General features: G+C 41.5%; 1 protein-coding gene across 2 annotated transcripts in view; it reads left to right on the forward strand.

The window, feature by feature from the left end:
* The window catches only part of SOX5 (SRY-box 5), a 271,463-nt gene that overhangs the window by 554 nt on the left and 257,426 nt on the right, over positions 1–13,483 (forward strand). The window lies entirely within an intron of this gene.

Raw genomic sequence — 13,483 nt, forward strand, 5'->3', positions numbered from 1 at the left:
GGGCAGCGGCGGAGGCGGTGGCGGCGCCTCCAGGGCCGGCATCTCCCCTGGCCGCCCCGGCGGTGGCTTCCAGGGTGACAGGGGATGATGCCCGGGGAGCGGGGCGGGGGGGCGGCGGTTCCGGCCGCTTCCCTCTTCCCAGCGCTCCTCGTAAAACTTTGGAAGGCGCCCGGCGGAGCCACATGACCTTTGCCGCTGATCTACCGCGAGAGATTATTTTTAGGCGAGTTTAACATCCCAGCTCTCCGTCAAGGAAGGAACATCGTTTTGGCTTCGGGAGCAGAAGAGAGAGAGGAGAGGAGGGGGAAAAAAAAAAAAAAAAAAAAAAAAGGAAAAAGTGAAACTCTTGTTTCCAAGTTTTGAGCTGCTGCTGCCGCCTTGCTCGCTAAGTGTCACAAGCGGGATTTTGATTTATGACGTATAACGTGTTCATCTTCCTCTGCCCCATGCAAGAGCCTTTTTCCTTTTGCATGTTTGGGACTGAGCTTTTCCCCGTTTTTTTTTTTTTTTTTTTTCTTCTGCCACTGGCAAGGGCCAGTGACCTCCAGGAGTTTAGTCCTGCTTTCATATGACCCGGCGCTGCTAACGTGTTTTGAAGCGTTTTTCACAGGCGTTTGCGTGCCCCTCCGTTGATGATCCAGCATCCTTTCCCTCCGGCTTGATTTTTTCAAACATTATTAATAGTCCCTTGTTTAGCTGCAGTAAACAATCCAAACTTTTCATTTTGAAGTGGTAAATAAAAGAATGCCAGGATGCGTGTTGCTTAGATTTTTTTTTTTTTTTTGCCTTTTTTTTTTTTTCTTCATTTTCATGAAAGCTACCTCCTGTATAAACATTTGGTTGTATCTGACTATGCAATACAAGCTAGGTGCTAGACCAGCTGGTTAAAAATATGCTAAGTCAAGCTGTTCAGCGCTCAGACCTACTGCATTTGATAGTAAAGGCATAGGAAAGAAGGCAAGATAAAAACATTTTAAGTAGGCTGTGAAATGCACTTGTGGAGAAAGGACGGGCAAAAATGCTGGAAGTAAGAGACCGGAGAAAAATGAAATGGGGAAATTTGGAAAAGAGCTGTTTCAACGCTTTCAGTCCTCTTTCTGCAGCTAAACACTTCCTTAACTAGAAAGTGGGATTGGCATCATTGAGCTGTTCCAAGGACTTGTTTAATACAATTAATTTTCCAGACTTGCTTAGAATACTTGGCATTTTTCTTTGGTTTTGTTGCTATTACAATAATAGGAAAAAAATTGTTTTTGTTCACATGTATTGTATGAAGTTTGTTCAACTACCTGAGGAAACTCACTGTTTCTGGTGTTGAACCTTATCTGGCACCGCAATAATATGGTCGTCTTGTTCATAAAATTAATGGATTTAAGTATTTCATTTGCTTCACCAAGGCTATACATACCAATTTGTAAGAAAGCTATTTAGATTATTCTTTGAACTTTGTGATGAGCTGAATGCTTATAAAGTCTCTTACGCTGGATGGAAGCCCTCTCGTTTTCTATTGATGGACTTACATTTTCCCTGAAGTCTCTCTACACTATATATTTTTATACATCCTATATGGAAATAAATAATTTCCGACAAAATGTCCCATAGAAATAAAAGAAGTAGAGAAAATATTTTTCTTTTTTTGTTTTGTTTTTCTGGACATACATTTCATTTTTAGAGATCCCTCTTGTAAACATTGTAGTTAAATAATCAATAAACTGCTCTCCTTTTGCTATGCGGATAATAGTAAGCAGTAGAAATGGGAAGCAATAAAAATGAACCTCGGGATGTATGATTTTGTGCGTTTTTTTTTCCCTCTGCAGTTGAAATTGGTAATACAAACCAATATCTCTGTTAATCATTACCATTTGTTTACATTGGGTGTTTAACTATAGTTACACACACATACACAGAGTAGATACTGTCCATGTCATATATTTGTATTTATCAAAAGCCAGGCATGAGGACGCCCTGTCTCTCACAGATGCACAGACAGACAGACAGACACACACGTGGTCACAGGGCTCGCATGTGCGTATAGGCACAGTGTAAAGAAGGCTGCTCTTAGGCTCTTACAGCAGGTTATTTTCTTAGCTCCTCAGCAAGCGCAGGGCCTGGAGCGTATTTCTGCACTCCCCACGGTCCCACATGTCATATCTGCAGAACCAACTTTAAATTTTGCTAATAAGAGCCATCTCCCATTATTTCCTTTTAAATTTGAAAAGCGAATTGTGAGGAGACAAAGATTGATCGAGCAAAGCTGTTTGCTGTTCACATCTCGAGACTGTTTGTATTTATCTCAGAAGATTGTTCTTCCTTCTGTCATCTTTCCCGTGATGTTGCAGTGTATGCCGGCGCACTGCAAACAGTTCAGAAACTTTGAGTCACCCCAACTTTCTAAAGATGCAGGAGATGGGAATCAAAGGGGGCTTCTCGTGTTTGTCGGCCGTCATTATCATGGGCATTTGTGATACACACTTAGAATGAAAATGATCCTGGGTGTCAGACAATTGAACGTTCATTAATGCATTCAGCATCAGTAGTAGATTGCAGGAGGTTTGGTGAGTTAGCATGTATAATTAATTATCATTCCAAAAACCTGACGGATTTCGTGCGTTCCCGGGAAGTTGCTGGCACTTCTTTAGTTCTGCTTGTGGCGGTTCAGCTGTTTTGTCGAGAGCAGCATCAGAGTGCGTGTACGGAGGGAATGATGCTTCAGGAAAGGTGAAGGAATTGTAGCTGGAGTCACTTCCATTTGTTACCAAGGAAGGGATAACTTTGGGATGTACCAGTCGCACTCTGAACTGGCTTGGGTCTCAAAAAGAATAACTTTTTATTTTTTTTTTATTTTTTTTTTTATTTGGAGACAAGGAAGATAATGCTTAAATATATCTAAATATAACAAGAATGACCCCAGTACAGAGAAAGTTTACTCCTTTGAGGAAAAGGTGGTGATAATGCGACCAGCACTGTTGCAGAAAGCTGTAAAATTTACGGAATGGTAGGATCTCAGAAATGCCCAACATAAAGTTTTAATGTCTTAATAAAATCTGGTAAATGAAAAATAGATAAGTGACTGCTTAACAATGTCCCTAGTGTATGGAATGTTCTTAAACCCAAATTAATTACCATGTATTTATATTTCTCTGTAGACTGAGAGGGGCTAAACTAGGCATCATGACAGAATGACATCTTTTTTCTTTCTCTCCCTTTCCCTTTTATGAGCCAATTCAAGGCAAAAAAGTATGCACTGTTTGTGGAAGAAGGAAGAGCAGGCTAGTGTTTCCATAGGAAAGAAGGGAAGAGCTGGAAAAGACAGAAAGCATAGGTAGGAGCAGTGGGGATGGGGAGATGGTAGAACAAGTTTAACATTTACAGTCATCGTTTCTGTGCACTAGAAAAATTATGTGAGCTCGTGAATAGCTTGTAGCGAGGGAAGGCTCAAGGATGTACAGTAAGGCTCTGCTTGGAGGAAAAAAAATCCGTAGCTGCCTCACTGCTGCACTGCACGAGTCATTTCAGACTCCCACTGAATTTATTTTGGGGTTGTACCAACACTGTCAAATGGAGAAATCATTTTCCTAAAAGGAAACTTTGCGTATTCTTAAGTGCTTTTCTTAGCTAAAGTTACCCTAAAAGCTCTCCTCTTCTGCTGCGTTTGAGAGAAGGAGACCGAGTAACTCTTCTGTTAGGCAGCTTGCTCAGAGTGATGTCCTGCCCTCCTGAAATCTACCTGTAGAAGTAAGAGGAACAATTATTCCTTCATTTAAAAGAAAACGATGCGATTGCTTTAACGTTGGACTGAGCCGCGTTTACATTCCACTGACATGTTTTGAGCAAATGACTTTATTGCTTACATATTTAGGTCTAGGAGTTTGGGATCAGAACAATGAATGCAGTTCCAGTGAAAAGTTTGAGATAGCGATTCTTTGCTGCGTCAAAAAATTGACACGTTTTTTATTAGTCTGAGAGGAGGTTGAAGGGGCTATTACATTTGCAGCCTACTCATTAATGCCCCGCGTGCACCGATTTCTTTTGTTGTGCTTAAGTGCGATGAGGAAGAAGTTAACTCGTACAGATTAGAGATTTTAATGAACATCTCAATAATTTACCAGTTGCAGAAATTGTGAACTAGACTTGGGATGCAAAAGCACAAGCGACAGAGCTGCTGAGTGACACATCAGACTGCACAGTTCGCCTGGTGTGTTCATTGCATTTGAATCAAATCAGGAGTTTGGCATTGCTAGATTCTGGGTGGCTGGCTCATCACATGCATTCAAGGAGTTAATTAAAACACACACAAACACATACACACACTCTCCCACCAAGCATCTTGCGATGTTTATGTGCGTAGTGTGTTTGATTGGTACCTTTCGATAGGAGAGAAATTGTTTTTGCTTCTCTTGTTGTCCAGAGATCTTAAATATATAGCTAGTTTGCAAAATATTTACTACTTCTCGGAGAGCTTTTTAACAAGCATTTATGGCTTCGTAATGTACGAGCCATATAGTGTCTATCTCGCTGAGTGACTCGGCTGTGAAGCTCCCTGATAGGACCAGCTTACGTGACTGTGCAATGTGATGTGCCTATATCCGTATAATATAGACTTATACAGTATCTATACAGGAGAAGGATTATCTTTAAAGGTAGATTTATAGCTTCATTGTTTGCTTTTCAGGCTCTACTTAAAAAAGATGTTGTTAATGGTGAATAGTGTATCTACAAGTTTCTGTGTCGGATACCTTTGCTGCCACAACCTTTCAAGAGGGGAGATTGACATCTTCTTGGCTTTCTCTCTCTCTCTCTCTCTCTCTCTCTCTTTCTCTCTCTCTCTCTCTCTCTTTTCATTCCTTGCTCAGGCCTGATTTAAATATAATTAACTAGTAAAGGACAGGGACAAAACCCATGTTGTTATGTTGTGCCTATGCACGCTGGAGATGCTGGATGCCCGTGAGTAGCTGCCACCGTAGTCGGCATAAAGGCTCCCAGAATTAATCAAGAGCTGTAGCTCTCTGCTGATCGTCGGGAGTTTTGTTTAACAAGGAGCATCTTCGGAAGCAAAGCATTTTTTCCTTTTAAAGCATTCAAGGATTTTTATCTAGCATGGAAAATGTGTGATCTCTCCAGTACTTGTTAAGAAGGTAAAATCTACCCTCCATTGGAGTACGCGAAAAATGAAATTGCAAGTTAAGCAAATCCGAGGCAGATTATTATGTTAACAGAAGCGGCCGAACTTAGAACTCCCGCAATGAGGTTTGTTTTTCGCTTTAGCCTTCTGGGTTGGCCAGCAGGCTACGGCGAGGAGTTGCGTGTGCCGTAGCCGCCGTGGATGTGCGGTACCTGCTCGTCTCCCACTTTGCCCTTGAGACGCCTGGCAGGAAGAGACCGCCAAGTTTTCCTGCCTCCTCCTGCACGGGGCTCTCCCGTTAAGCTGCGCGGCCGGCGCGCACGGAGCCGCGCGGCGTGCGGCGCGTCTCGGGCGCGCGGCAGCCGCTAGGGGGGCACGTGGGAGCGGCGCATCCCGCGCGCCCGCGCTCATCCCGCCGCCGCCCGCGGCGCCCGGCTCCTCGCGGAGCTCCTGCGCAGCGGAGCGGAGCGGAGCGGAGCGGAGCCCCCATGGCCCCTGACGGGCTCGGCTGCCGCGCGCGCCGCCGTTGAGAGGCAGAGAGAGCAGATTTTAGACAGGACTTGGCAGAATTTGGTGAGCGCTGCTTGCAGGGGCCGTGGTGGTTTTTTAAACAGAGCGTAAGGAGTGAATGGAACTGTGAAATGTGCAGGGGTAATTCTGAGAGGTTGTGGGTCTTTTTTTAACATTAGAGCAAGACTTAAAAGAAAAAACAACAACAACAACAACAAAAAAAAAAAAAAAAAATCCGAGGACTGAATTCTAGCTGCTAGAAATATCAGTTGTTAACATCACCTCAGTCGTGCTAGAGATGCTGCCCATGATATTGTTTGCTGTTTTTTCTTTTTTTTTTTTTTTGGCTTGTAAGAAATTTGCAAGCATTTTCTTCCCCACTGTTTGGGGGTCTTTTACGGCACTTCAGCTTGTGTTTTTTGCCACCTTGTTTAAGAAAGAGGGTTTTTATTTTTTTTTTTCAGTGTGATGCTATGATTTTGGAAATGTGCAGCACTAAGTTAAAGTGAAAATAAGAGAAAGCCTGGGACTCTCTCTAAGTTTGCAATTGGCATTGACCTTGTTTCCCTGCAAAGTGTTGTGGAATTATCTAAGGGGTATTTCTCAGTCATTTTGTACCTAAATGTAAAGGCTAAATTTTAACTGTATTTGTTATTTAAAAAAAATGATGTTTGGGATTTTAGATTTCACTTTTCAACTTTTCTTTTGAAAGAGCAAGTGTTGAAATATGTATTGGTAACTGCTCTTTAATAGTTATAATAATCCTATTTTTGGTTTGCCATCTATTTCTTTTGTGTTCTCTCAAGTTCTTATGGACTATCTTCATTGCATTTTTATTTTTATTTTTATTTATATATTTTTTTTTTATTTTTAGGATGCAGGTGTCTGTGCTGTTTGGGCAAAGTATATAATGAAGTATTATCTTGGTGCTAATTATTCTGTGTGGTTTTATTTTGTCCTGTGGCAAATTATATGTTTCTTTCTTATTAATCTTATCACAATTCTAATAATTCTGTGGAAGAAGTATAAACAGACTGAATTGAAAACTAGCGTTCTTGTCTGAATAATGAGATCTTTCTGGTGGGGAGGAACTTTGTGAATATATGTTATTGCATAGTTAGTATTGACTTTGTATAATGTACTTCGTTAAACTTTGTAGCTCAGGAGAAAAAAAAAAAGAATATAGTTTATGTAAAAAGAAGCCTGTACAATTGATCATCCTCCTATAGTCTGTGGTGCCGAGCTTGTCTTTTTTCTTCTTATTTTTTTTTTTAAGAATGTAGGAATGGAAAAAATGTCCCATGTTTCAACCCTTCATCTCGCAGGTTAGGCATGGGCGAAGATGATGTGCCTGAGAGTGAGCTGCAGTTGCATGTCGTTGCCAATGCACTAGTTAGCGTAAAATCGAGAATAAGGAAAATGCTGTTAGTCCTAAACAATTTTGAATTTTGTTACTATTTTTTTTTTTCAGAATTACTTGAAAAGTGACTTCTCTGGCCAGTTAAAATGGGGGGGGCGGGAAAGTGTGCACATACAGATGTATTCTTGCTAATTTTGTAAACTTGGGTAATTCCCATTAGTGGATTGCATTGATTGTATCTTTGTATCCTTGGTTTGCTGAGAATCCTAAAAAGCCTGTGTTTGGGTAGTGTGGTGAGTGCCAGGTTGCATTTGGATCCTTCGGACTCTGATAAACTTTACTCTGCGTTTGCAGAATGCAGTCCATTTTGGGATGGTTGTCATCTCAAAAGAGGGACTGTTTAATGAAGGGCATGAAGTGCCCTGCATCCTTCCACCCTGTGAAGTGGGCAGCCAATGTCGGGATGGCAGAACTCCGTGCTGGGAGGGAAGATTGACTTGCTCTAGTGCTGTCCGTGCTGTGTTTGCCTGTCGAGAAGTCTGCTGTTTTCACAGGAATTGCCTTAGCAGCCTCATTTACTTTATAAAGCAAGACTGAAAACATCTCCAAAGCTTCAGTCGAGTTTCTATTCATAGGGTGTTCTCCCTAAATGTTGATGCTGTGGCCTCGAAGGGCAGAGGCTTTTTTGGATAGAAGAGAGATATGTGGGAAGGTGATGGTTGGGAAGGGTGGCGGCGAAGGATGTTCTTACCCACTTGGCATGTCTGTTGGCAAACTGGGGCACTTGGTTGTGTTGTATTTAGAGGACCTGTTCCTGGGCTGGTGTGAAATGTGAATCACCAAACATGATGATTATTAAGAAATAAAAACAACAAAATAGGCTAAATGAAATAGAACTGAAGTAGAGCTGAAAGGCTAAATGAGATGGAATAAAAACAGAACCTGTAACGTTATCATTCTGATATAGTTTCCTCCTGTAGTTGTTGAATAGAGCCAAATAGGTTCTTTTCCCACTGCTGTTAAAAATATCCAAGTTTTGGAGTTTGAAATTCAGAGGGACGTAGAAAATGCAGCTCTGTCTTCAGGTTCAGCCTTTGATTTTTCGTATTCTCTTGGATTTTGGAGATTTAAGTAGATATTTCTGGGCAATCTATTGCAAAGAAGATTGTTGCCCCTCATCTTGGAACCTGTGTGAACATCAAGTTGGTTCTATTTTTGCATCTGAGATTAGAATTTCACAGAATTTCCAGGGGAAGATTCTCCTCCTTTGCCTTTTTAAAGTTTTTTTTTCAGTTTTGCTGTTCGTACCTAAACCCTGTAACTGGTGATGTGACAGTAACCAATATTGGGCGATGGTGTTTGTATGAAGCAGCATGCAAAGGATGGGGAAGATGCTGTGCTCCTCTCAACTACACCATGTGTATCTCTTATAAATAACCTGCATTTGGGGTATTAGTGTCCTTGCCTGTGGTTTTGGTAGGGTGCAGGCATCCTGAATCAGGACCCCGTTATGCTTGTCGCTGTACAGGCACAAGAAACGGAGGTTTCTTTCCTTTCCACAGAGGGGGCTTTGTGCTCAGAGCTTAGACCAATATCGATGTATTCTTGTATGGGAAAAAAATCAGAATCGCAGAAGAGCTAAGAGATCTCTGGTGTGCCTCATGAGTGACATTTCCATCCTGAAATCATGTTTTGAAATTTATAAATGGAGTAAGAAAGGTGTTTTCGTAGTCTATTTATACATACCTTCTACATGTATATGTGTAGAAATTGATTTATTGCTAGCAGTACTGATAATAATATTAATAACAGATTGATACTTCCTGTAGCGCCTCTGACTAGGAATTCAAAGCGTTTACGTACGAATTGTGAAGGTGCCCGTGCTTCCTAGATTGAGAAGCAAGATTAGCCTCTACCTGTAGATTAATCTTATGATGAGGGGCAACACCCCAAAATCATTTGCAAGGGTGGTTATAGAAAGTGGAGATAATGGTTGCTAGTCCTGGGTTTTAACCTCAACACCATCTTTTTCCTTCTTCAGATTGCAAGAACTGCAAATCACAGATTTCCAGCTACCCAATTATAATTTCTAAAGGTCTCACTCTAGCAAGATGAAATATAATATTTAAATTACTTAAATATGTAAAATAAGGACTTTGGAATGTAATTAATAGCATAAAGTCCAGAAATATTTATGGCCTTGGCCACACCGCTTAGAGATGGGAGGAAATACTGTCTTTAGCCTTTCTGATAATTTGCGAGTGCTTTTCAAGTAACTCCCTACCTGAAGGCAAGTTCGGAGCGCCGGAGTTAGGCTGCAGCACATGCAAGTTTTAAGCGGTGAATTAAAAGACAGAGTGTGTGAGTAACTGCCCGGTAAAGGATTCCTCCTGCAGCACAGTTACCTCCTTGAGCCACATGAACAGGAGCTGTCATGTGTTTATGACCCAACGGCCAGGCCCTAGGGGATTTGGGAAAAAATCCTCTGCGTGGAGAGTGTTAATGTGAGGAACAGATCCTACTAAAAGCAGCAACATAGGCAGCTTCTGTGAACAATGCGAGCAGCCTAAAAGCAAAAGCAGGTTATAGAACACAGAATGCAGCCTTTCTTATCCATTCAAACCCACATATTTGACACCTGTTTTTTAAATGGGTGATGAAAGTCCCAAACAAGAGAGATGCTGCAAGCTTATTAAAAGAGAGGAAATACTTTGTTTCTCATGTTAAAAGGTTCCATTTCAGTATTTTTTTCCATGTCCAACTATATCCTCAGTAGATAGAACTGCATCAGTGGGGTCTGCGGGTGGATTTAGATCTAGTCTCTGTGTTGCATCTCTTACTACTTACTTGTTGAAAAATGGGTATAAAGTAAGGAGTCCACTGTAGATTTGATGTAGGTGGCCTGTGAATATTATGACTGGGTTGTTGCTTTTATACACTTTTTAAGAAGGGGGCTACTTTCAAGAGAATCGATTATAATTCGTCATGTTGCACAATATTTGAGTGGTAGTTGTTCAGCAGTGTGTTCGCAAAGACCTTATTTTGTGATGGGACCAGTCGAGACTTTTTTTTTTTTAGCAAGTCTGTTCATTCTGCGCGTTTGGACTCACTTGCACTCAAGTTCAGAGTCAGGTCGTAAAAAGATAGGCCTAAATAATTAAGGTTCATCTCCCCGCTCTGAAAAAGGCTGATTTTGACCTCGGTAAAGCAGGAGGGCCTGATAGTGAGCAGATCAGTGCGCAGGGTCTTGGCTTCCCCGATGCGCAGTAAGCACCAGTTAAAATGCAGCCAGGATTTCTCTCCCAGCGCTGGGAGAGGTTTCTGCGAGTTCTGACGTCTGGGGGTCTTGGAAGTTTTTATCCGTGTGCTTTAAAGAGCGACCTTGTGATGATTCTGTATCTCTGGCAGATGATAATGATTAAAACAGCGATGATGAAAACTTACCCAAACTCCTACAGTGTTCAGTTCTGGGCCTTAGTGAACTGGGCACTGAACACAGAAATAATCTTTGCTTTGAAACTTCTTGTTTTCTGAGGTGGCAGTTCCCAGTTGTGGCCACCAAGGTCCTAAAGAAAAGACCACTGCACCAAAATGCATTCTCCCAAGTATACATTAATTTGATAACCCCGGCTGTCAAAACTGTGACCTCTGTTAATTTGTCACCAGGCAGATTATTGTGAGCAATTGCTGGACGCCGTGAGCGCCCTGGGCAGAGAGCAGAGCCCCATGCTGGTCAGCATTTCGGGGCTTGCTCTTTGCAGTAATGAGCAGTCCACTTACAAATGAGTTAACTGCGGTACCTGTAGCGGAGGTGACTTGCCAGGGGTTGTTGCGTGTGGCAGTAGCAGAGCCCTCAACAGATTGCTGAAGGGCACACTGCCCCGCTTCTCCACGGCAGCACCATAGATAGCATGCCTCTATTTTCATATTCACTCAAAGGAATTTACTAAAGCGCCTTATTTAACAGCTTATAAAATATCAATGACAAAGCTTTATTATTAAAATAATTTTTAGAATTTCCTTCTAGCTATTTATTAGAATCATGAAAGCAAGATGAATTGCCGTTGATGTAGAGAGTCTGATAGGGAAGTCTCTATTTTAAAACACGTCTTTAAAAAAAAAACCCAATAAAAATTAGAACATAATTAAAAAAAAAAAAGCTTTTTGCATACATGCGCAGTCTGAAAGGCCATCCAAAGCACTGATACCAATTTAAGAAGATGATCTTTTGCCTTAATTGTACATCTGGGAGATATTAGCGGACCATTTTGTGGAGAACTGTGAATACCTCAGTTGCCAGTTGTCTAAAACGCCGCTAATGATGGCTGCGGTGCCAGTGTTTTGATGGCTAGAACCTAGGCCTGAATATGAATACAAAGAACTCGCTCTAAAAAAACGCGCGCACAAACACTTTTTATACAAAACAGATTTCAACCATCTGCTTGGCACTTAGCTTTGCGACTGCAGGCTCCAATATGAAAGGCAGCACTGTCCAGGTTATGAATGGTATCACTTTTATTGGTACCTTTGAAAAATCATAGCGCTTTGAGAAAGCCTGTGGACCCAACAGTTTTCTTCGGCCGAAGAAGGAAAACAAGGGCCCTAGCCAAGATTTTGTTCCTTCCATTGCTCCTCTCGCGGCGGTGGCTCCTTCCCCGCGCAAGAGGGATTTGGTAGCGCCGAAAAGTTTCCGTTCTGCACCTCGGCGTTTCCAAATGCATTAGAGGAGTTTAGACGAGTGGCCCTTGGAGCTGACACCCCAGATGGTTTATGACACAAAGCACTGTTTGCTTAGGAATACGCTCTGTAGCAGAGTCTGTTGCCCAAGCACTGCAGAGCGTGTCAAATCAGCATGGAAGTTAATGGACCAAAAACACTTCTGAATTTAACACTTTCCCATTTGATCTGAATTTACAGCTTTAAATCAGGACCATGCTTTCGCTTTGCTGGTGCAGCGGCAGAAAACAAAGTTGCAGGCATAAATTACAGGCATATAATACAATCATTTTTTTTCCCAGTTCTTCTGTCTAAACATTTAGAGTGAATGAGACTGTATGCAGGTTTGGTAAAAGACTATTCATGAAGCATACAAGAAATTAAAACTTACGTCTGAGTATGCATTAATTTGATAATCCAACTTTAACTGTTAATAAGCTAAGCAGAAGAAAATACACTATATGGAGGGGGAAAAAAAGACTGAAAACTCCTTTTTTTTCCCACAATTTAGATATTATTTCTTTTCTTTTTCTGACGGACTTACCTGAAAAATATGCAGAATAAAATATGTGTCGCCTTTGCTTTGCTTTTACTGCTCATTAGTATTTTTCTTAGGTGTGTGGTTGGAGAAAGCTGAGGAAAAGGCAGCCTCCGCACGTAACAAAGCCGCTGTGTTTGGCCATCAATTTGGAGCCCCGTCACATTAGTACTGCACTGTTAACACCTTTGGACAGGGCTAAAGGGCTTTTGCTGCTGTGCCCAGAGAACAGCTATTGTCAGATCATAATGTTGCAAAATGCTTTTTTCAAGAAATTTACTTCCCTGTTTAAAAAAAAAAAAAAAAAAAAAAAAAGATAGGAAATAGGTTTTTTTTTTTCTCTCTCTCTCTCTGAGTAGTCAGAAGAAATAAAAGGACTATTTGTTACTTTTGCTCTGATTTTCATAAAGATTTCCTTTTCTCCACTTTATGTGGTCTTGAGAAAGTGCCGCTTTCAAGTATTACATTTTGCTTGCCGGAGTCTGTCGTTAGGCAAAGAGCATGTGAGATGATGAAAGGAAGATAAAGTTAGATCTCTGTGGATAAAATGAAGATAATATAGGAAACTTAAAAGCTTCTGCATAGTTTTAGACCAATCGTAATGTGCAGACAGCAAAAATCCAACTTTTTTTTTTAAAGTGCAAAATAAGCCTTAACAGTATTAAGGTTATAGCCTTAACAAGCTAATAGACTCCCAGCCCTGTCTATTATTCTTGTCCTGTCTCTCCCTCATCTCTTCTCCTTTCACCTCCACCCCCAGAAGCAGTCACACGTTTTTGCAGGGAGAGCTGTTATTCTCCTAGGTAGAGCTTAAAACACAGTAAGTTTAAGAAAAATCTGAGGACGTTTAAATTGTGATCCTAATGGAAAGGAAAAAGCTCGTCCTTCAGCCGCTACATCCCCGCGTCTGCCCATAGCAACTGTGCTGAAGTTATTTAGCCCTCTTATTAGTGAAGCGGTTCTTCGTGTTGCCGACCATAAAATGGATTTCTTCAGGAGTGGGAAATAACAGCCTAGCTGCTGTTCAGCAGCAGTGACTGCACAAGAAGGAGCCCCTGTGTTCAGGGATGGGTGAGGTGAGATTCTCTAAGAAACTCTATGAACGGAGTCACATAATGAAACCTTTACCCTCCAGTGCTCGTGTTCTTGGAAATTTTAGCGGGTAAGGGCTGCTTGCCCGGTGTCAACAAGACGCTCATTTTTCTTTGCTTCTCCCCCTCCTCACTTCAGGTAATAT

This window comes from Nothoprocta perdicaria, unplaced genomic scaffold, assembly GCF_003342845.1.
Source record: "Nothoprocta perdicaria isolate Ctin4 unplaced genomic scaffold, notPer1 scaffold_167, whole genome shotgun sequence".
Taxonomy (NCBI): Eukaryota; Metazoa; Chordata; class Aves; order Tinamiformes; family Tinamidae; genus Nothoprocta; species Nothoprocta perdicaria.